The sequence below is a fragment of the Myotis lucifugus genome, unplaced genomic scaffold (assembly GCF_000147115.1).
Source record: "Myotis lucifugus unplaced genomic scaffold, Myoluc2.0 scaffold_21, whole genome shotgun sequence".
In the NCBI taxonomy this organism is placed as follows: domain Eukaryota; kingdom Metazoa; phylum Chordata; class Mammalia; order Chiroptera; family Vespertilionidae; genus Myotis; species Myotis lucifugus.
Genome location: NW_005871069.1, coordinates 5,093,837 through 5,116,388, shown reverse-complemented (window position 1 = coordinate 5,116,388; position 22,552 = coordinate 5,093,837). Strand labels below are relative to the sequence as shown.

Genomic DNA, 22,552 nt, shown 5'->3' with positions numbered 1-22,552 from the left:
TACTTATTTTTCTAAAGTCATATGGATATCTCATCTGCATAAACATATCATCGCCTTCTTATAGAATTTCAGGTCAGCACAATCTCCCCTCCCCACCTCCACATTTTATCATTTTTATTTTCATGAAGATCTGCAGATATTAATGGACAAATGGTGAAAAGAGTTAGGTCCCCAGAACATTAAGAGTAACATTTCTGAACAAAGAAAGAAGGCATTCTCATACTCTCCTAGTGATTGACTGACAAGATAGCATATTTGAAGATAGGGGATATCCAGAACAATGTTCTAGACTGTGCATCAGACACCTTCATATGCCACCCCAAATCTTAGACTCACCTGTCTTCTAGAATTTTGGCCAGCTGTTTCTGGTACAGCCAAAACCTATATAATAAAAGGCTAATATGGAAATCAATTAAATGGTAGAATGACCAGTTGCTATGACATGCACTGATCACCAGGGGGCAGACGCTCAATGCAGAAGCTACCCCTGGTGGTCAGTGCGCTCCCATAGGGGGAGCGCCACTCAACCAGAAGCTGGGCTCAAAGCTGGTGAGCGCAGTGGCAGTGGCAGGAGCTTTTCTCTCCTCCACGGCAGTGCTAAGGATGTATGATCATGGGCTTTGGCTTGCTCCCTGCTGGACATCCCTTGAGGGCTCCCAGACTGCGAGATGAGGCAGGCTGGGCTGAGGGAACCCTCCCCTCCCCCCCGAGTTCATTAATTTCATGCACTAGGCCTCTAGTAACTATATAATTTGTTATCCAACCCAGAAAATTTTTAGAGTAAGGAGATGCTTTTAACAATTACATTGTGACCATAGAGCTATAATGGGAGAATGTCTGGGTAATCAGAACATATAGTGAAGCTAAGTCTGAACAAGTAAACTTCTGGTGGCCACCATCTGATAGTGATGTCTGCTTGCCCATGTGTAACAATGACCAAGGCTTCTCTGTTGGCTCTGCGGTGTAAAAATTGTGGTCTCAGCTTGGTGCCCATATATGTTGTATCTTAGAAGTGTGAGAAAATTAAATCCCCGAGGAATACATCTTTGATCAATGGGTTATGGGAACCAGTGGGTTATTTTCCCTTTCTTCCCTTAACAGAGTATAATAACAGGTAGAGGTCCTCTCCAAAGACAGCAGTGGACAAATGAGCAGCCAGTCATGCATGCTTGCTATGAGCATGGCCAGCTTTGCCATGCACTGCATGGCCTCTTACCCAGTCCTTGCTTTATTTTCCCTTTCTCTCATCCCCGATCCTTGAGAAGGTGCTTCCTAATAAGGCAGTGCCACACAAGTCCATGCTCCAGGCTCTGCTATCTCAGTAACCAGGCTAAAAAAATTGAAACTCTTGCATCCGTAAAAATACACTTGGCACTATCTCAGATGAATCCATTGAATGTATTTCAGTTAGTTCTTTGGAAAAATAGCTACTAGCTCTTGTCAGTAGACAGCTGTAAAAATCAAAGGCCAGGGTCTTAAGAAAATGTAATTTTTATGAGAGCAAACCTGTAGATGTACCAACTTTTTGTGAATGCTCCAACAATGGAACCTGGTGGCAGCAGATCTTTCAAAGTGCTAACAAATATAAAGTTTGAGAAAGTGTGGCCCTATCTGACAAAAAAAAATTGTGAAAAAAGAGTGTGGAAATGGAGTGGTAAAGTAATGCAAAGCAGAGGAGGTGGACTGCATGTAGAACTGCACACAAACAATAATTTTGCAGGAAGTAGTTGTGTGTGGAGGGTGAGAAGCTGGGAGTGTGTACTTTTTGAAAACCAGGCAACCTGGAAATGTGCACTGGCTTTACTCTATAACCTTCAATAACATAAAGAGGAGAAATTTAAAAAATTCCAAAAATGAGGGCAAATGTTAAAAATATTACAGAGTGTGTGTGCTTGAGAGAAACTAGCTGACATATCTTTTGAACATGGTATTTTGACTATGTACCTCAGACTAAAGATAAAAATAGCATGCACATATTGAATGATAATTAGTTACTTTTCAATCATATGGGGTAGTAATTCTGGTGTGACCCTAGGTATTTTAGGATTGAAGAAATAAGTGAATATTGTGAGGATAATTGGCCTCTAGTTTCTCCTTTCTGAATTACAAGTATGGGAATGGTGAAGATAATGTGTTGTATGTATTAGAATTGGAAGTATCTGTATAATTTCATGATTACACACACACATGCACATATCTGTGGATTCATACATTTTCTAGCTCTTCTTGATGAAGGAGCTATATGCCTCAGATCTTGGGTTCTAAATAATATTCTCTAATAAAATGGCTTGGGGATATGGTTTCTTTGGAAAAATGACTGATTCTAGAATCTTTCCATGTTAGAAAGTAAGAAGTTAACTAAGGAATGATAGAAACATGTCAGAAGGCTCCAAGAGCCAACTTACAAAGACATTTCTATTGGTTAACTCTAGGACAATTTGAGCATCAAAATAAATAATAATAGAAAGGAATTATTAACCATTGAATAAAATGAGAATCAATTAATTCTTACAAATATACTATATAATAAAATAGAAATACGTAAATTGACCATCCCTCTGCTACGCTCACCAGCCAATCAGAAGTGAGTATGCAAATTAACCCTACAAAGATGGTGGGTTAATCTGCATACACAGGCACTGGGCCAAGAGCAGAGTGGGAGAGCTGGAGGCTTTGGGGAGATGTGGCTCCCTTGATTGCTCCCAGCAACCAAGGGAGCCATGCCCCCCACGCTGCTGGGTGGAGAGCAGAGCTGGAGAGCCAGGAGAGAGTGGAGTGGCTTGGGGAACTTGGCTCCCCAAGCTGCCAGATGGAGAGCAGAGAGGGAGAGCTGGCGGCTTGGAGGACTTGGCAGAGTGGGAGGCCGTGGGATGGAGACAGAGCAGGAATGGAAAACTAAGAGCAGGGGGAGCACCAAGAATTCTGGGAATAGTAGTTCTGGTGGCAGCCCCAGGACCTGAAGCAGAAGCCCAGAGCGTGGGGAGCATCAGGAATGCTGGGTATCATAGTTCTGGGGACAGACGGATCTCCTAGACACTAGAGCAAAGTGAGCCTAGAGCAAGTTACTGTTGTGGTGGAGGATGGATGGAAAGCAAAGGTGAGAGACATAAGTAAAATTAGAGTGTCTAGGAAAAATTAAAGGGAAGATATCCTAAAACTTCCAGGAAATCTCCACCAATGAAGCAAAGAAAAAAAAATGCCTCTATTATTCTGTGAGCAACAAACTAAACTGGGTGGGGGGTCTCAGAGAATTTGCTCATATGATTGCAAAGACAGACAGAAACTCCAGGATTGGAGAGGGCTCCCCTGAGGGCTCCCAGATTGGACAGTGTGCAGGTCGGGCTGAGGGATCCACCCCCAGTGCATGGATCTTTGTGCACTGGGCCCCTAGAAATAAATAAGAACAAACAGGCTGAATAATCAATGAAAGACTAGCTGGAGAGAACCCTAAAACCTGAGGACTGAAAGTGGAGACCACATAGAGACTGGTGGGAGGGGTAAGGGTGCAAAAGGACTGGCCAGGAGCCCACAGCCAGCAACTGAAGTTCTGGAGAGATATCTCAGCTGTGGGGGGAGGGGCAGGGTTGCCACTGAGAACTCTGGGATCTTATCTGTAAGCTGGGCCCTCTAGTAGAGAGCATCTGAACTGAGAAGGGTATCCACATAACATCTAGCTGTGAAAAGCAGCAAGGTTGCTGTCTTCCAGGGAGTGATGACTGCAAATTCAGAGACCTTCTTAAAGGCCCAAAACACAAAATTCCCTGTGGATCCACCCACCCTGTGCTCCGTCAGAGGGAGGGCAGAGTGGACTAGAGCTGTGTGAACAGAAGCCTGGCCTGGGGACTCAGAGGTTAGTGCTCATAAGGCAGACACCCCCAGTTTCCTGTGCTTAGTCATTCCCTCATACAGTGGAAGGCATCTTTCCCACATAGACCTTTGCTATACAGGCAGCCTTGCCTGGGGGGAAGATAGTTGACCCACCTTATTGGAAAACACCTTGCCATGAGGCTACTTAAGAGACTACAAATAACAATTATCCTCCAGACAGAGGCAACTGCCCCACCTGGCTGAAAAATACTCTTGCCACACTTAAGGACAATTGCCTGGGGAAAATTCAAGTTGGAATTCTGTAAGTCTGTAAGCAGAGGTGGTATCTAGAGGCATGTCTTTGTCTGGTCTAATTAGTCAAAAACAGCATTTGACACTGTCCTGCACTAGAGATTGAGGGGCTTAGCAGATCTACCTAATACATAGTCACAAACCCAAACGACAACCAACATGAGAAGACAAAGAAACAACCCCCAAATGAAAGAACTAGAGAATTCTCCAGAAGAAGCGCTAAATGAAGTAGAGATAAGAAATTTATCTGAAACAGAGTTCAGAGTAATGATGGTAAAGATGCTCAACAGCATGAAAAAAGATATAGTAACTATGAAAACAGAAAAAAAAAAGAATGACATAGCAAAAATAAAGAACACATTGGAAGGAATACACAACAGATTAGGGGAAGCTGAGGATTAAATCAGTGAATTAGAAAACAGGGTTGAAAAAATCACTCAATCAGAGAACTAAAAAGAAAAAATTAAAAAATGAGGACAGCTTAAGGGAGCTGTGGGACAACATGAAACATAACAATATTAGAATTAGCAGGTGTGCCAGAAGAGGCAGAAAGGGAAAACATGATAAAGAACATGTTTGAAGAAATAATGGCAGAAAACGTCCCTAACCTGGCAAAGGAAAAAGTCACACAAGTTCAGGAGGCACAGATAACCCCAAGCAAGAAGAACCCAAACAGACCCATGCTCAGACATGTTATAATTAAAATGCCAAAAATTAAAGACAGAGAATCATACAGGTAGCAAGAGAATAACAAACTATTACCTACAAAGGAGCTCCCATAAAGCTGACACCTGATTTATCATCAGAAACTCAACAGGCAAGATGGAAATGGTATGAAGTACTCAAGGTAATGGAAAGCAAGAATCTGAAACCAAGATTTCTATATCCACCGTGGCTATCATAAAATATAGTCAAATAAAGAGCTTCCCAGAAAAAAAAAAAGCTAAAGGAGTACATCACCATGAAGCCAGCATTACAAGAAATCCTAAAGGGACTGATGAATGAGAAGAAGAAACAGAAAGAGAAACCTAGGCATACAGAATTAAAGTGGCAATAACTAAGTACTTATCAATAACAACCATAAAAAACAAACAAATGGTAATAATTATCTAACCCTATAACTTAAAGAACTAGAAAGAGAGCAACAAGAAAAGTCCAGGGTAAGTAGAAGGAAGGAAATATTAAAGATTAGAGCAGAAATAAATAATATAGAGGCTAAAAAAACAATACAAAAGATCAATGAAACCAAGAGCTGGTTCTTTGAAAGAATGAACAAGATCAATGAGCCCTTAGCCAGACTCAGCAGGAAACAAAGAGAGAGGACCCAAATAAATAAAATCAGAAATGAAAGTGGAGAACTAACCACTGACACTACAGAAATACAAAGGATTGTATGAAAATACTATCAACACGTATATGTCAACAAGCTGGACAATGTGGATAAAATGGAAAAATTTCTAGAAAAATACAATCTCCAAAAACTGAATCAAGAAGAATAAAAAAAACCTGAATAGGCCAATAACAACTGATTAAATATAAGCAGTAATAAAAAAATTCCCATTAAACAAATGCCTAGGACTAGATGGATTCACAGGGGAGTTTTACCAAATACTCAAAGAAGAACTAACACCTATACTCCTCAAACTATTCCAAAAAAGCCAAGAGGAAGGAACACATCCAAACTTTTTTTATGAGGCCAGCATTATCCTAATTCCAAAACCAGATAAATTCACTACAAAGAAAGAAAATTACAGGCCAATATCCCTGATGAACATAGATGCTAAAATCCTCAACAAAATGTTGGCAAATCAGATCCAGCAATATATTAAAAAGATCATACAACATGACCAAGTGGGATTTATTCCAGGAATGCAAGGCTGATACAACATTTGAAAATCAATAAGTGTGATACATCACATAAGAAAATTGAGAGATAAAAATCACATGATCATATTAATAGATGCAGAAAAAACATTCAACAAAATCCAACACCCATTTTCGTATAAACACTCTCAGTAAAGTGGAAATAGGAAGAGCATATATCAACATGATAAAGGCCATATATGACAAGCCTACAGCCAACATCATACTCAATGGGCAAAAACTAAAAGCATTTTCCCTAAGAAGAGGAACAAGACAGGGATGTCTGCTTTCACCATTCTTATTCAAAATAGTACTGGAAGTCCTAGCCATACTGATCAGACAAGAAGAAATCATAAAAGGCATTTAAATTGGAAAGGAGGAAGTGAAACTCTCATTTTTTTCAGATGACATGATGTTGTACATAGAAAACTCTAAATACTTCACCAAAAACTACTACATTTAATAAATAAATTCGACAATGCACCATAATACAAAAGCAACACCCCAAAATTGATGGCTTTTTTATACAGCAATAATGAATTCTCAGAAAGAGAAGCTAAATAAACAATCCCATTTACCATTGCAACAAATTAAGATACTTAAAATAAACTTAACTAAGTAGGCAAAAGACCTGTATTCAGAAAACTACAGTACATTGAAAAATGAGATATAAGAAGATATAAATAAGTGTAAGAATATACAGTGCTCATGGATTGGTAGAATCTACATCATTTAAATGTTCATACTACCTAAGGCAATATACCGATTTAATGCAATCCTTATTAAAATACTAATGACATATTTTACAGAACTAGAAAAAATACTCCAAAAATTTATCTGGAATAAAAAAAGACTCCAAATAGCCACAGCAATCAAAGAAAGAATAACAAAGTAGGAGTGATCACAATACCAGATATCTAGTTATATTACAAAGCCACTGTAATCTAACCAGCCTGGTACTGGCACAAGAACAGGCAGATAGATCAATGTAATAGAACTGAGAACCCAGAAATTGACCCAAGCTATTATGCTCAATTAATTCTTGACAAAGGAAGCAAGAGCATACAATGGAATCAAGTGTCTCTCTCCAATAAATGGTGTTGGGAAAGTCAGACAGATACATGCAAAAAAAAAAAATGAAACTAGACCACCAACTTACACCATACACAAGAATAAACTCAAAATGGATAAAAGACTTAGATGTAAGTCCTGAAACCATAAAAATCTTAGAAGAAACCATGGGCAGCAAAATTTCAGACATCTCTCCTAGCAACATATAGATCTCCTAAAGCAAAGGAAACTATGGAGAAAATAAATAAATGGGACTATTCTATATAATAAATAGGTAATATGCAAATTGACCGTCACTCCAACACACAAGATGGCCGCCCCCATGTGGTCAAAGATGGCCTGCAGGGGAGGGCAGTTGGGAGGAAGCAGGCCTGCAGGGGAGGACAGTTGGGAGGAACTAGGCCTGTAGGGGAGGACAGTTGGGGGGACCATGCCAGCAGGGGAGCAGTTAGGCATCGATCAGGCTGGCAGGGGAGTGGTTAGGGGGTGATCTGGCTGGCAGGCAGAAGCAGTTAGGGGCAATCAGGCAGGCAGGCAGGCCAGTGGTTGAGAGCCAGCAGTCCTGGATTGTGAGAGGGATGTCCGACTGCCTGTTTAGGTGGGATTGGGCCTAAACGGGCAATCGGACATTTCTCGAGGGGTCCCAGATTGGAGAGGGTGCAGGCTGGGCTGAGGGACACCCCTCCCCCCTCTGCACGAATTTCTGCCCAAAACACACAGCCTGAAACTATTCACGACAAAACATCCAGTTACCCTCACTGAGTGATCTTTTACAAACAAGTAGGCAAAGTCATTTAAAAAATCCTACATCAGAAATTCAGTTTAGGTTATATTGCAGTAAAAAGAACCCTCAAATCTCAGTGGCCTAATTTAATGTAATACAGGTTTATTTCTCACTAATGTTACTTATCCTTTATGGGAAGGTTTGTACTCTGCTCCAGCCAATATCTCTCTCACTCTGGAATGCCAGCCTCTATCTGTAGCATCTTGGTTGCCTTGCTGCAGAGAAAAGAGAGAACAGGGCAAAATGCATACCATCTCTTAAAGTTCCTGCCAGGAGTAACATAGACTAATTCAGCTCTCATTGCATTGGCCAAAGCAGGTCACATGGTCAAAGTTGACATCAAGAGTGTAGGGAAGCATAATTCTCTTAAAGAAAAAGCACCAAAATTTTTAAAGGGGTTATATAGAATACTACAGGCCTGGTGCATGAAATTCATGCATGGGGGGGGGGTGGGGGTGGGCAGTGTCCCTCAGCCCAGCCTGCACCCTCTCCAATATGGGATCCACTGGTGGGATTGGGCCTAAACGGGCAGTCAGACATCCCTCTCACAATCCGGGACAGCTGGCTCCCAACTACTTGCTTGCCTGCCTGCCTGATTGCCCCTAACCGCTTCTGCTTGCCAGCCTGATCACCCCCTATCCACTCCACTGCCAGCCTGATGGATGCCTAACTGCTCCCCTGCTGGCCCAATTGCCCCTAACTGCCCTTCCATGCCAGCCCGATTGCCCCTAACTGCCCTCCCCTGCTGGCCTGGTCGCCCTAACTGTCTTCCACTGCAGACTTGGTCACCCCCAACTGCCTTCCCCTGCTGGCCTGGTCACCCCCAACTGCCCTCCCTTGCAGGCCTAGTCCTTCCCAACTGCCCTTCCCTGCTGGCCATCTTGTGGCAGCCATCTTGTGTCCACATGGGGGTGGCTATCTTTGACCACATGGGGCAGCCATCTTGTGTGTTGGAGTGATGGTCAATTTGCATATTACTTCTCTATTAGATAGAATAGTAACTCACTCTAAGCGCAAGAACATATTCTAAATGAACCAAAGACTTAAATGTAAAAATGTGAGACAAAAAATATTTTAAAAGATTCTTGGGATATTCCTTTTATTACTATAGATGAGACAAGTTTCTTCTCCTTAAAAACCACATTCCAAAGTCATTGAGAAAATGGATATATTTTGCTATATATGAAAACCAAAAACTTCTTGGATAAAATAATGAATTCTTTCAAATGACAAATTGCAACATGGTTAGAAAATAATTGCAATTTATAGCATAGTCAAATTCTTCTTCTCAATATATAGTTTGTAGCTTCCAGTCAAGATGGTGACATAGGTAAACACAGCACTCACATCCTCACACAATCACATCAAAACTACAACTAAACTACAGAACAACTATCATTCAGTATGCTGAAATCTCACTAAACAGAAGTCCTATAATTTCATAATTAACAGACGTCCTATAATTTCACTTCTGGCTGTGAAAACCCCCAGGATTGTGCCTGAGTGAGATGGGGGCTGCTGGAGTCCCAGGTGTTCATATTAAAGGCCCCAGCCCAGACTTACTCACTGAGGGACTCACTCACCCTGAGTTCCAACACTGGGGCAACAGCTCAAAACACAGCAGGCACATACGGGGAAGAACTGAATTGTTTGTCATCAAGGCAGGAGCTGGGGGTAGCTTTCTCCCAGACAGAAGTGCTAACAGAGGCCATTGTTCCTTTTCTGAGAGACCCCCCCCCCCCCACACACACACAGCCAGCAGGTGGGCGCCATATCGCAGTCCCCATCAACTTGGTTCACACTGTTTGCTCTGCCCTGGTGATTCCCTAAGACCCTGTACCACCTAACTGCAGGCCCACCCAAGCTGTTTCCAGTGGATTTCCATACAAACAGCCTGTCTTGGCTCATGCTGCAGACTTTCCTAAAATCTTTGAAAGGTTCACAAACCCCAAACAAGCATCTGGCCTCAGTGTTCTCCATAAGTTTTGGTAAGTGAGCCCAAGCCCTCACTATTGGCAACTGGACTTGGTTCACAGCTTGGCCTATCCTGGGCACCTCAAAGCCCAGGACAAGAAGCAGCCATCTGTAGATTGATTTGTAGCTTGTACTAGGTGGCCCTGGCAGAACACAGGAGGTGGCTGACCTTGGCCTACACCTCTCAGGAGGCCTCAGAGCCAGCACACCCAGTGAACAGTTTTAGGCAGTGTCAGAGCATTACCCAACAACGTGCAGGAGCAGATTGGATGGGCACCAGATCCCACTGATGTGAATCCAGCTTCATGGGGCTGGCCCCTGCACAGCAGCTCCTCCACTGTAATCACAACTGGTCCTAGCCACTGAGGCATTTATCCTACAGATAAACTTAAGCACTGGTGGAGTAAAGGAGCTGTATAGTAGAAATACACATAAGGAAGTGCCATGGAGAGAAACTTCTTTCCCTAGATGGACAGTCTATTGTTGCAGATGAACAGACTGTTGGTTAAACAGAGAACAGAGGGCAAAAAAGATCATTTGGGCTGAAAACATACAAACTACAGACATGTTAATGGTTTACACCCTTCCTTGCTTACATCAAACACTAGGTTTTGCATAATGTAGTTGATGATTCTCTCAAGGAATTGGTTGGCCCTCTGGAAGAAGTTCAGACAGTTGGTGGGGTGCTAGCACTCACAACATCACCTGCTTCTGAAGTGTAAAGTGAAGCCTTGTCCACACACAAAAAGCTTTCAGGTTCTCTCTACTACCACATTCTAAAACATGAGCAAACCATTTGAAGGAGTAATTAATACTAAAATAAATTACTCCAAACCCCATAAAAAAGACTCTGTAAAAACAGAAGTAAATCAAGTAATGAAGAAACTTTTAAAAGCTCTAATTAGTATCCCTAGGATGTTTTAAGGCAATTGTACCTATAAAATAAGAAATAGGAACTGAATGCCACGAGAGAGGAACAGTTCGTATATTTATTAGAAGGCTGGGAAGATAAGGATAAGGAAATCTCTTTGACTCTAGGACAGAAAAACCTGAAAATGAAAAGCTTTGAAACTCAAGAGGATAAATCCAGAAGGATATCTGGCTATTAAGCATTCCAAAAGAAAAACAAAGACCATGTAGAGGTAATATTTATCAAATACATTAAAGAAAATCTTCCCTGGAGCTGAAAAGAGATATATCTTTAAGACTACAGGCACATATAGAAGGTAGTCAGAACACAGCCCTGGGGCTAAAGTAATTGGAAAGCAATCTCTTCTATTGTTCCTGATTTCTAAGTGAAATTGAAATTTCTAAGTGTAAACATTATCTGGATAACTTCAAAGTTAACCAGAGCAAAGAGCTAAGGAGCAAGACTTCAGACAAAATCAAAATCTCAGAAAATTAGGACGTTCTCAAAAACAAAACACCTTCTAAAGATGGTGTCATGTCAAAGACACACAGGAGCTCACTGAAAGAACCAAAGTGTGAATAATCTGAGCAAGAAAATAAAGTAGCATTGGATTATAGCTTGAAGTATAAAAGAAATATCCACGTGTCCATACTTACATGTGTGAAGGGGAGCGAAGAGGCAAATCTCACGTGCAGAGTATTCCAGATAGTGTGTATAGAAGCTTCTCCTTCAAGGACAAAGAGCCAAATGTCCCATCCCTAAGTGTGGGCTACCCATAATGACTAGTGACTTCCTTCCAAAGATGGTAATATTAGTAGGAAAAAGGGGAAAAAGTAACTTTACAGGGGAGAAATCTGACAACACTACTTCAGTTAACAGCAAGGTTAACACTAATAGAGATCAGTCAGGTTGATGGCATGCATTCTTGATGGATGTGATGGAGTAGCACAGCTCCTTACTACCTTCCTCCCAAACTCATAACCCCACTCCAAACATTGGGACACGTTAGATTACTTCTCAACTAACATTAAGGGTAGTATTGTTCTTAATCTTCTCAGTTTAATATCCACTATTGGAGGATAAAATAACAACAACAAAAAGACATTAGATAAACCCCAACTGAGAAACATTCCACAAAACACCTGACCAGCACTCCTCAAAAACTGTCTCATCATCAAAAACAAAACAAGTTGAGGAACTGTCACAGCCAGAGGAGCCTGAGGAGACATGGAATAGTGTAACATGGTCTTCTGGGTGCAGTTCTAGAACAGAAAGAGGACAGTAGAAAAAAACTAAGGAAAGTTGAATCAAGTTTGGATTTTAGTTCATAATAATGTATTAATATTGGGTCATTTAATTTGACCAATGTACCATGATAAGGTATGATGTTATTAGTAGGGAAACTGGGTAGGGATATATGGAGATTCTCTGTACTATCTTTGTAATTTTAATGTAAATTTGAAACTATCTAATCTAATAAAAGACAAATAGGGTAATTAACCGTACCTCCGACACGCTTCCCATTGGCTAATCAGGGTGATATGCAAATTAACTGCCAACCAAGATGGTGGCTAATTTGCATACGTAGGCGCCAAGCCACAGACTGAGGCTTTAGGCCTGGGTCAGGGAGGAGCCAGCCAGCGATCGTTGAGCCAGCGATGGTTGATGGTGGCGATGGTGGGGAACCAGGGCGGAGCAGCAGGCATCCTTGGAGGCCGGTGGGGCGGGGAGGTGGGGGGGTCCTGGCCTAGGCCTAACACCTCGGCCTGAGGCTTTAGGCCTGGGTCAGGGAGGAATCACGCCAGCGATTGTTGATGGCGGCGGCGGTGGGGAGCTGGGGGTGCCCCGGCCCAGGCCTAAAGCCTCAATCAGAGGCTTTAAGCCTGGGCTGGAACAGAGCCAGCCAGTGATCCTTGATGGTGGTGGCAGCCGGGAACCGGGGTGGAGCCAGCCAGGGATCCTTGATGGCCACAGCGGCAGGGAGCTGGGGGTGTCCCTGCCCAGGGCTAATGACTCGCCAGAGGCGTTAGGCCTGGGCAGGGGCCAAACAGGCAATTGGTGTGAACTACAGAGGAAACACCTTTTCTGACTGCTGATTGGTTAAGCTCCCTGTATGCCACTGGTAATATTCTTAGTAACTTGGGTAATAAGAGTCCAAATAGCTGATCTAGGGTTTTTTTTACCACACTCCTGGAGAAAAAGAGGAAGGTCTGCTGCTGGAGGGTTAAGAAATGTCATATCCTGTCCTAGCCGGTTTGGCTCAGTGGATAATGCCTCGGCCTGCCCAAAGCAGATTCTGGGTTCAATTCTGACCAAGGGCATGTACTTAGGTTGCAGGTTCCTCCCTGGCCCAGGCCCAGGTCAGGGCTCATGCAGGAGGCAACCAATCAAAGTGTTCCTCTCACTTTGATGTTTCTCTCTGTCTTTCCCTTTCTCTTCCACATTCTCTAAAAATCAATGGAAACATATCCTCAGGTGAGGAGAAAGAAAGAAAGAAAGAAAGAAAGAAAGAAAGAAAGAAAGAAAGAAAGAAAGAAAGAAAGAAAGAAAGAAAGAAAGAAAGAAAAAGAAAGAAAGAAAGAAAGAAAGAAAGAAAGAAAGAAAGACATGTCATATCCTATGAAAGACACTTGAAAATGCCTAAAGAAAGTTGTCATTTTTTCATGGTAAAGGGACTGGAGTCCATGTTGATGAAAACACCTTGGTGGCTGCGGTGACTGGCAGTGGCTGCAACAGTGCGGTGATGGGGCTGGTGCCTTCCCCTGATCAGCCCGGTCGCCTCCCACAAAGGGAGGCCAGACTGTGGCTTAGGCCCGCTCCCCAAGGGGAGCAGGGAGCAGGTAGTAGGACATCCCCTGAGGGCTCCCAGTATGTGATAGGGGCAAGCTGGGCTGAGGGACCCTCCCCCCTCCAGTGCACAAATTTTTGTGCACCGGGCCTCTAGTTTTATAGTAAAAGAAGTTCTTTAACAAATTCCAATTTGATATCCTACCCTGAGTTGCTGCCTTCTCTGAAGTGGGTGAGGAGCCACCTGGTGGGTGAGCTATGTCCTTGGAACTCACCTGACCTGGGCAGACACTCTTCCCTGATGTTCTGTCACATGCACAGGTCCTTTCTCAGCAGGAAAGCCAAGGACACTAGGATTAGGCGCATTTCTGTTTATTTATTGCTGTTCCTAGATCCTGAAGCCTTTCTTATAATCACTACAGATCTAATTGTTTAGATTTAACCCACCACCAGCCAGCCAGGTCTCCCAATCCCTTTAACTGTAACCACTAAGTCCCCACCTCTTCTTTGATCTCATTTCTGCCTCTTACAATTTGGTTAATTTCTACAAGAGAATCAAAATATGTTAGATCATAGAGTTATTTTTTGAGTGATATTGAAATGAAACAGATCCAAAGAGAAATGGAGGGCTCACTGTCAGTCTTGACCTCATGGGTAAATTGGTCCCTGTGAACAGGCCATCAGGGTCAATATTGGCCCCTTCTTGGCCAACTGGAAAATCCTGACAACACACCTATTTTAGTTTATATGTGCTATGCATTCACACAAAACCACAAATGTGGACATGTGTGGGAGTGTGCGCATGTGTGTGCACATGTGAAGTTTTAGTCCAAATTAATTTAGACCCAGTTCTTCTTTTAGCACACAATGTTTTTTTCAGAAGAGGAAACTCAACCGGATTAGAGGAGCAACTATTGGCTAAAAATACACACTTCTAGTTTTTTCTGAATATTTTAAATTATTTTTTGAAACTTCTGGAGTAAATGTGAGATAAAATATTTCCCCTGTTTCTTACAGCTAAGCCAATAAAGCTCCCAAATCTCTTTCAAAAGAAAAGATAGCCTGTGTCTGATTCATTAATTAATGCAGCAAAGTGTAAAAAATAGAATTAATTTTGACTTTTAAGCCTTGGTCTATATTTGCCTTTAGAAAAAGAGGTCACATTTTTCTTCATGGAAATGAACTTGAGAATATTATGCATTTGAATGAATCATTGACCATGGTAAGTAATCCTCATTTGAGTGATATGGTAAAATTTGTAGAAGCAATCTCCAAGAAAGCAATCTAAATTTAGAGTTGTGCTTTGGGTAAGATGTTGTAGATTCTCAAATAATATATTTACTCTACAGCTTCTGCAAATTAACTTTTGGCAATCCCAACATGCCCAGGTTGCAGGCTCGATGGCCAGTAGGGGCTGTGCAGAGGGCAGCCAATCAATGTTTCTATCTTTCCTTCTCCCTCTAAAATCAATTAAAATAGGGGAGGGGAGTACTTTTTGAAAATATATTTCTAGTACAAAAGCATAGACTTTTTGCCTTTTCTGATTGATCATATATTTGAAAATATTCATGCTGGCAATGTTTTATTTTTTCCTTTTCAAAAACCATTGTAGACCTTTTGGACAGGAAATAAAGATGAACTCAATTAACACTTTCCTGAAACAATCCACCAAATCTCAGGATGGGTTTCAGAAGTGAAAAAAAATTGAGATTTGAATGTTTGGGTTGTGCACGAAAGTTAGGGTGCCTTTAAAAAATACTATTTTTCAATGCTTTTGAGTACTCAAAGGCAATTGTGTTTGATGTTTACTCTAACTCCCCTCAAGAAATTTAACAGGGGTATGATCACTCACACTTCAAGGAAAAAGCCATTTATACCTTCCAACTCTCTGTTATCCCTTTTGATTTTTAGCATTGAGAAGTTAGTTTGAAAATTATAAATATTTCTTAGAATTGTCCATGTTAAAGTAGGTCCAGATCTTTTGAATGAAATGGTAGATAAAATTTTATACAGGGATGAGAAGAAATAAACCATCATTACAAGCAACAGGGTGGGTGAATCTCATAAACATAACATTGAACCAAATGAGCAAGACACAGAATATACTGTGTGATTTCATTTGTATAAAGCTTGAACGAGGCAGAACTATAATCTATGGAGTCGGGGTATGATTTTGATTGTGAAATCATAACTCGGAGAAACATGAAGGTGCCTTTGTGGTTCTTATAATATTCTGTTTCTTGGTCTAGGTGCTGATTACACAGGAGTGTTATTGGGTGGAAATTAATTGAGCTGATTACACTTATAATATGGGTACTTCTCTCTTATTTCTGCGTATAACATGCTTCAATAAAAAGTTCACTTAAGAAAGTCTGACTCAGTTCTTTGCCTCAAGACAGATGACTATTAGCCGAAGATTCCTAGTAAAGCCAATCTGCATTTAATTAGAGAAAATGTAAATCATAATGATAAACACGCTGAAAGGTTTGCCTGGATTTTAAGTTTACTTCTTCAGATGTTACTAGGGTTTTGCTAGGTAGTGATCTGAGGAAGCTACTTGCGCCAAATTCCAGCAGTTCTAAGCATCTCACTATATATATATATATATACTGGGGGTCAAAAACATTTCAGATGTACTGAAGTCAAAGGTACTTTGCTTAAGACTGGGAGAATTGAATCTTGATTGCCTAAAAATAATGCTGCAGTATGGGCATTATTTGTTTCTATTTCAACCAAAATTGAAAACACTTTGTAGATACAATATTTTCTTAAGGTACTGAGTCAAATATATACAGCAAGTGAACGCCAAACAAATTTGACTGTGTTTTCACTATGCTGATTTCTTAGGCCTACTCAACACCTGGCATCAGCATTGCCTCAGAAGGAAGTTACTGGCATCCAGGGGGCATTAACTTTACCATTCATTCAATCCAATGTCCCTTAAAACAAATAAGCAGAGATACACAGAGAATAGAAGTTTTGACGTGGCTTGCTAGCAAATAAAATGGGTATTAGCATAAATGGCTATTTAGAACTAAAAATAGTTCAGCTTGTCTATCATCCCAATTAAAAAACACACGCATTGAAAGTTGATCTTGAAATAGTATTTAGCGTTATTACACAGTGTGCATGTTTTTGCAGGTGTAGCTGAAGAAATTATGCATAATCCATGGACACAGACAATAGTGTGGTGAAGGCTTGGGGAGGGGGTAGGAGTGGGGATGCGGGGGTCAATGGGGGATAAAGGGGACATCTGAAATACTTTCAACAACAAAGATAAAAAAATTTAAAAAATAGTATATATCCTGGAAGCTGTTCTCGCAGTAGACCCTGGCACATTAAAAAAAAAACCTGTCCATCATTTAGTTGTTGCTATAACAACGGCCTAATTCCAGCTAGAGAGAAGGGGATCACTTGGGCTGGCTCACAGGGAATTCCTTGCTTCCCCCCCACACCCAGCTATAAACTGCCATTGTGTGTGTGTGTGTGTGTGTGTGTGTGTGTGTGTGTGTGTATAACATCATACCAGGAAATACATTTCTGGTGGCCATGAATGAAGGACATCTATTTTGTTGTCTCTTGTTTATTGCTGATAAGTATTGTAATTACTTCCTATGTTTAAAAAAAAGTCAAGACTTTATGTTTAAAAAAAAAGCTATTTTACATAATTTTAAAGTTATTTTCACTTTTCCTTTGCTGTTGGAAATCTTGTTACCATCTGCTGCCACCAGCTATTTATACCTGTAGGGGGTGTTTGATGCTACCTATGGAAATGCCTACTAATGCTCCCCAGATGGGAGATGGTGATTTGGAGGAGGTCCTCTGTGACTTGTCTGATCCCAGCCCACTGTCAACATGTGGATTTAATTCTGAGTGGAAGCACTGGAATTATAACTGGCTTAGTGTCCTATGTAGGGGCTTGGGGTCATGCTTGAATTAACCCAGGGGACAGGGCAAACTTCTCTTTAGATCTACATAATTTCCTGCCTTTAAATGCATTAATTAAAAATATTCATTATAAAGCAAAATAATAGAAATGTATGTTTTGCATTATTAATCTATAAGCTATGATATTTCCCTTTTCTCATTTTCAATTTTCTACAACCATGACATATTAATTGAATAACATAACATAATTATATCTTACTAGAGGCCCGGTGCACAAAAATTTGTGCACTCGGGGGGATCCCTCAGCCCGGCCTATGCCCTCTTGCAGTCTGGGACCCCTCAAAGGATGTCCACCTGCTGGCTTAGGACTGCTCCCTGGGGGATTGGGCCTAAGCTGGCAGTCAGACATCCCTCTGGAAGCCTGGCAGCCCTCGGGGGATGTCCACTTGCCAGTGGGGAGCAGACCTAAGCTGCAGTCGGACATCCTTAGTGCTGCTGAGGAGGAGGGAGAGGCTCCCACCACCACCACTGTACTGGCAGCCATCAGCCTGGCTTGCGGCTGAGCAGAGCTCCCCCTGTGGGAGCACACTGACCACCAGGGGGTAGCTCCTGCATTGAGCATCTGCCCCCTGGTGGTCAGTGTGTGTCATAGTGACCAGTCATTCCCAGTCATTCTGCTGTTAGGATCAATTTGCATATTACCCTTTTATTATATAGGATAGAGGCCTGGTGCACGGGTGGGGGCCAACTGGTTTGCCCTGAAGGGTGTCCTGGATCAGGGTGATGGTCCCGCTGGGGTGCCTGGCCAGCCTGGGTGAGGGGCTGAGGCCTGTTTTCAGGCTGCCCACACCCCCTTCAGGGTGGGGGTCCCCACTGGGGTGCCTGGCCAGTCTGGGTGAGAGGCTGATGGCTGTTTTCAGACTGACCAAGCCCCCTGGCGATTGAAGCTCCCAGCCTTTTCTTTTTTTGTTGTTTTTTTTTTTATTTGCTCCAGCTCCATGGCCATGGCGGCTGGAAGCAGGTATCTGGGGTTTATTTACCTTCTATAATTGAAACTTTGTTGCTTTGAGAGGAGCAGTAGCCGGCGGAAGCTTGCTTCTTCATCATTGGGCACGAGCTCTGCTTGCTACAGCTCTGTGGCTGCCGGCCGCCATCTTGGTTGGGTTAATTTGCATATAGTTGCTCTGATTGGCTGGTGGGCGTGGCTTGGGGGCATGGTGAAGGTATGGGCAATTTGCATGTTTGTCTATTATTAGGTAAGATTACTTAAATTACTCTAATTTTTTAGGTCTTCATTTTAAAATAATTTAAAATGTACAGAAAGATGACAAATAGAACAAAGAATTCCCGAATTCCTTCATCAAATATCATCAAATATTAATATTTTATATAACCACAGAATAATTATTAAAGCTCATTTTAAAATTGGAATTCTGCAGTAAGGGAGATCTTTCCCTCCTATCTATCTATGGATTCATGGATGTGTTGCAGTTTTATAATTAGTTATTTTGCTCAATTTGTCCCAAATTTGGCTATTGGGAGCTCTTTTAAAAATGACTCCTAAGCCCTTTGCCATAGCAGCATCATTCTTTGACCACTGCCTTACTCTCTGGCGCCTTAGGTTACTTCTAGATTGTAAGGGAGGGCAATGCAGAGAAGGCAGCTTGCTATTTGAGCCTTGGAAAGGGAGAAGGTTAGGATCAGTAAAAACAAAATGGTAGAGGGCCATGGGCAAGACATTACTTCCCTCTGTAAAGTTTATGGGATTAAGAACAAAACCAATTATGTGCACAGTGAAAATTAAAAGAAATATTTAAAAAGATGTTCAAAGTTCATCTCAATCTTCTCCTACCTCAGTACTAGAATTTAATCACTACTTCTGAAAACCTCTGGCTTCTTTTATTGGAGAATAGTATTTGGAAAACAAAATCAGACTGCTGAGTGAATTATACTTTTATTTTTTAATCTCAAAGTAATTTTGATTGTTTCATCATTTTTGCTGTTAATAAAGTTTATGCTTTAGAACTACAACTTTATTTACAAACTGTATTTCTAATATAAACTATCAATTTAAAAATGTTTATTATTTCCGTTCTGATTATAAGAGTAATATATGCACACTGGGGAATTTTTTTAAATAAAGAAGGTACAAATGAGAAAGCATAACTTAGTTCTCATTTCCAAGTGCTAATTACAGTTAACATTTAGAATATTATATATTTTTTCTTTGGATTATTATATATTTTAATAAATAAGAAAACTTACTGAACATAATGCTATCATCTACTTACAAAAATGTAACACTACCTTTTGAGCATTTACCATGTTAGTACAAATTATTCTAAAACAATCTTTTAATGAGTGTATAATATTGCATCATATGGACTCTATTTCTTGGAACTGTATAACGTTTCAAGGCTTAATCTTATAGTTAATATGATAATAAATATTCTTATATTGGAGGTCTAGTGCATGAAATTTGTGCATGGAGGGGTACCCCTCAGCCCAGCCTGCACCCTCTCCAATCTGGGACTTCTCGGGGGATGTCCAAATGCTGGCTTAGGCCCAATCCCGCAGTCAGACATCCCTCTCACAATCCGGGACCACTGGCTCCTAACTGCTCACCTGCCTGATTGCCCCTAACCACTTCTGCCTTCCAGTCTGATTGCCCCCAACTGCCCTCCCCTTCCAGTCCGATTGCCCCCAACTGCCCTCCCCTGCCAGCCCAGTTGCCCACAACTGCCCTCCCCTGCCGCAACCCGCCTCCTCCTCTGAGACTTGCCTCCTCCGTGTGAGGCAGTAGAGAATCCGGGACCAGCCTCCTCTGTGCTGTGAGAACCACGGGATCCCCAGGCCTCACCACGTGGAGCGGCCAACGGCCCTGCCTCTGCTGTATGCATGACCATCTTGTGGTGGCCATCTTGTGGCAGCCATCTTGTGATGATGTTGCGTGTGAGGGCCACCTAGGCTTTTATTAGTATAGATATACATTTTTGACCCATTTGTTTTTTGGAAATCACATTTAAAATAAAAACATATTTATATCTTATTTTTTCCATAAGCTTGTTTATAATATGTGTTTTGATAGCTTTTAAATTAATAATGGGAGCACTTTGGAATGGTACAGCAGTCTGTCAAACTCAGAACCTTAGTCTTATATCTTTGGCCTGTGCTGACAAGGATCATGTACATAGTTTTACTAAACAATTCTGAAACAGTGATTTTAGTTAAGATGGCAATTCAACTTTGGTCAGTACCGTAGGTATTCATATCCATCTTCATAAGAATTTCACAATTATTATCCATAAAATAAATTGATAGCGTTGTGGAACTTACTCTTCATTTTTGTTGGTTTATTTTTGGTCAGAAATGTATTTGTAATTGTTTAACTATGTCTGTAATGAAAATTTCATAGCTAAGAGTTCAGCCTTTAAGAGATATATAAATGGGTCAGGCTGGTAGGTATCCATGGTTGAAATGAAGTTTTACACAATTTAATATTTAAAGGAGTGTTATGAACTTTCAGTGCTATATAAATTTTAAAGAAAAAGATAGTGTATAGATTGCATATTCCTGGAAGGCTTCCTGAAGGCAGTGGAATGTATGCCATTTCTGAAAGCCAGCTCAACTTTACTAGGGCAATACTTACATCATCACAGTAAGAATTATTCAGGTGAAAGGAGTCAGGAAGAAGATTTCATGATTGTGAAATAGCAAGAGTTTCTTGTGATGAGCCTAATAAAAATATTTCTTGTGTATTATTCTCTGAACACTCTTATTTTGACCTGAAGAGTTCTTCCAATGATGGGTAAGCCAGAACCAAATTTCAAATCCCAAGCCTAAGGCAAAAATTTCTTTTCTTCTTTAACAATGAAAAATCAATAAGGAAGACCTGGATTATTAAGAGACTACACATCACTTATTGTGATGAAATTTTGCAATGTGATTGATTATATAGACACTATCAACAGTATATCATAGTCAATTTGTATGATGAGTTAATATTTATTTTGTCTCTTTTTATTTCTTAAAATATATATTATTGGAAGGAAATCATCTAACAGATTTTTAATGACATTGTTAATGTATGAAAATTGACACATGAAATTTGGAATAGCTTGTGAAACTCATTCATCATGTACCTGAGTGTATTCACTGGCCAAATATTGTTGAGGCAAAAATAGATGCAGGTTGAGGGATGGAGGTTCTGGGTCACACTGGAGTTCTCTCATTCTCCCTCATCCCCACAGAATGTATCTCAGAGTGGATGAAGACACTATGACAAAACCTTGAACAAATGGTGGGCATGAGGTTTGTAACGGACCTCTTCTCTTCCTCATATCTCAGTCATTGATCTCAGAGTGGATGAAGACACTCTGACAAAATCAGTAGCTCACTTGGCAGGGAGAGGCTTAAAAAGATGAAAATACCACTTATCTCCAGGAGCTTGGTATTGTATTCCTTGGTCTCTAAGGTGAGCAACTTCTGAAACTGATAAAGCCCCTAAAAGTGTATAAAAGTTTGGAAAAGTTCAATGGGTATGGTGGTAAGGAAGAGAGTCAGATCTGCAATATTATGTGTGATCCCAAATAGGTGAAGAGCCAACATGTTTCTACCAACATGGTCATGAGGAGAGGAGTTAAAGTACATGGCTGTAATTGTATTTTTACCTACAGTGAACATATTTTCCTATTTTCTGAACATAAATAGAAGCATTAGTAGACATGGTCTAACACAAATAAAGTATTTTGTATTATTTGTTTTAATTGAGATTCTCTGACAAAACCTTGAACAAATGGTGGGAGTGAGGTTTGTAACAGACCTCTTCTCTTCCTCAGATCTCAGTCATAATGCTCTGAAGCCCTAGCCCCCAGCTCCTGAGCTTCCACAGTCAGAATAGAGAATAGAGCAGGACCTCTGTCCTTAGGCACTTATAAGTCTAGTCCTAGAAACAGCCATGTGAACTCATCATCTCAATGAAAGATTTGTGTATGGGACAAACTTCTGAAAGCAAAAAGACCTATTACAAAACATTTATTCCTTTATAAGTTATGCCACCTTTATATTTTATAACCCATCCTAGCTAATAAAGAGGTAATATGCAAATTGACCATCACTCCAACACACAAGATGGCCACCCCCATGTGGTCAAAGAT

At 41.0% G+C, this 22,552-nt stretch overlaps 1 pseudogene; it reads right to left on the bottom strand.

Moving 5' to 3' along the window:
* Positions 1-22,552, bottom strand: part of LOC102435915 — a 160,487-nt pseudogene that overhangs the window by 2,615 nt on the left and 135,320 nt on the right.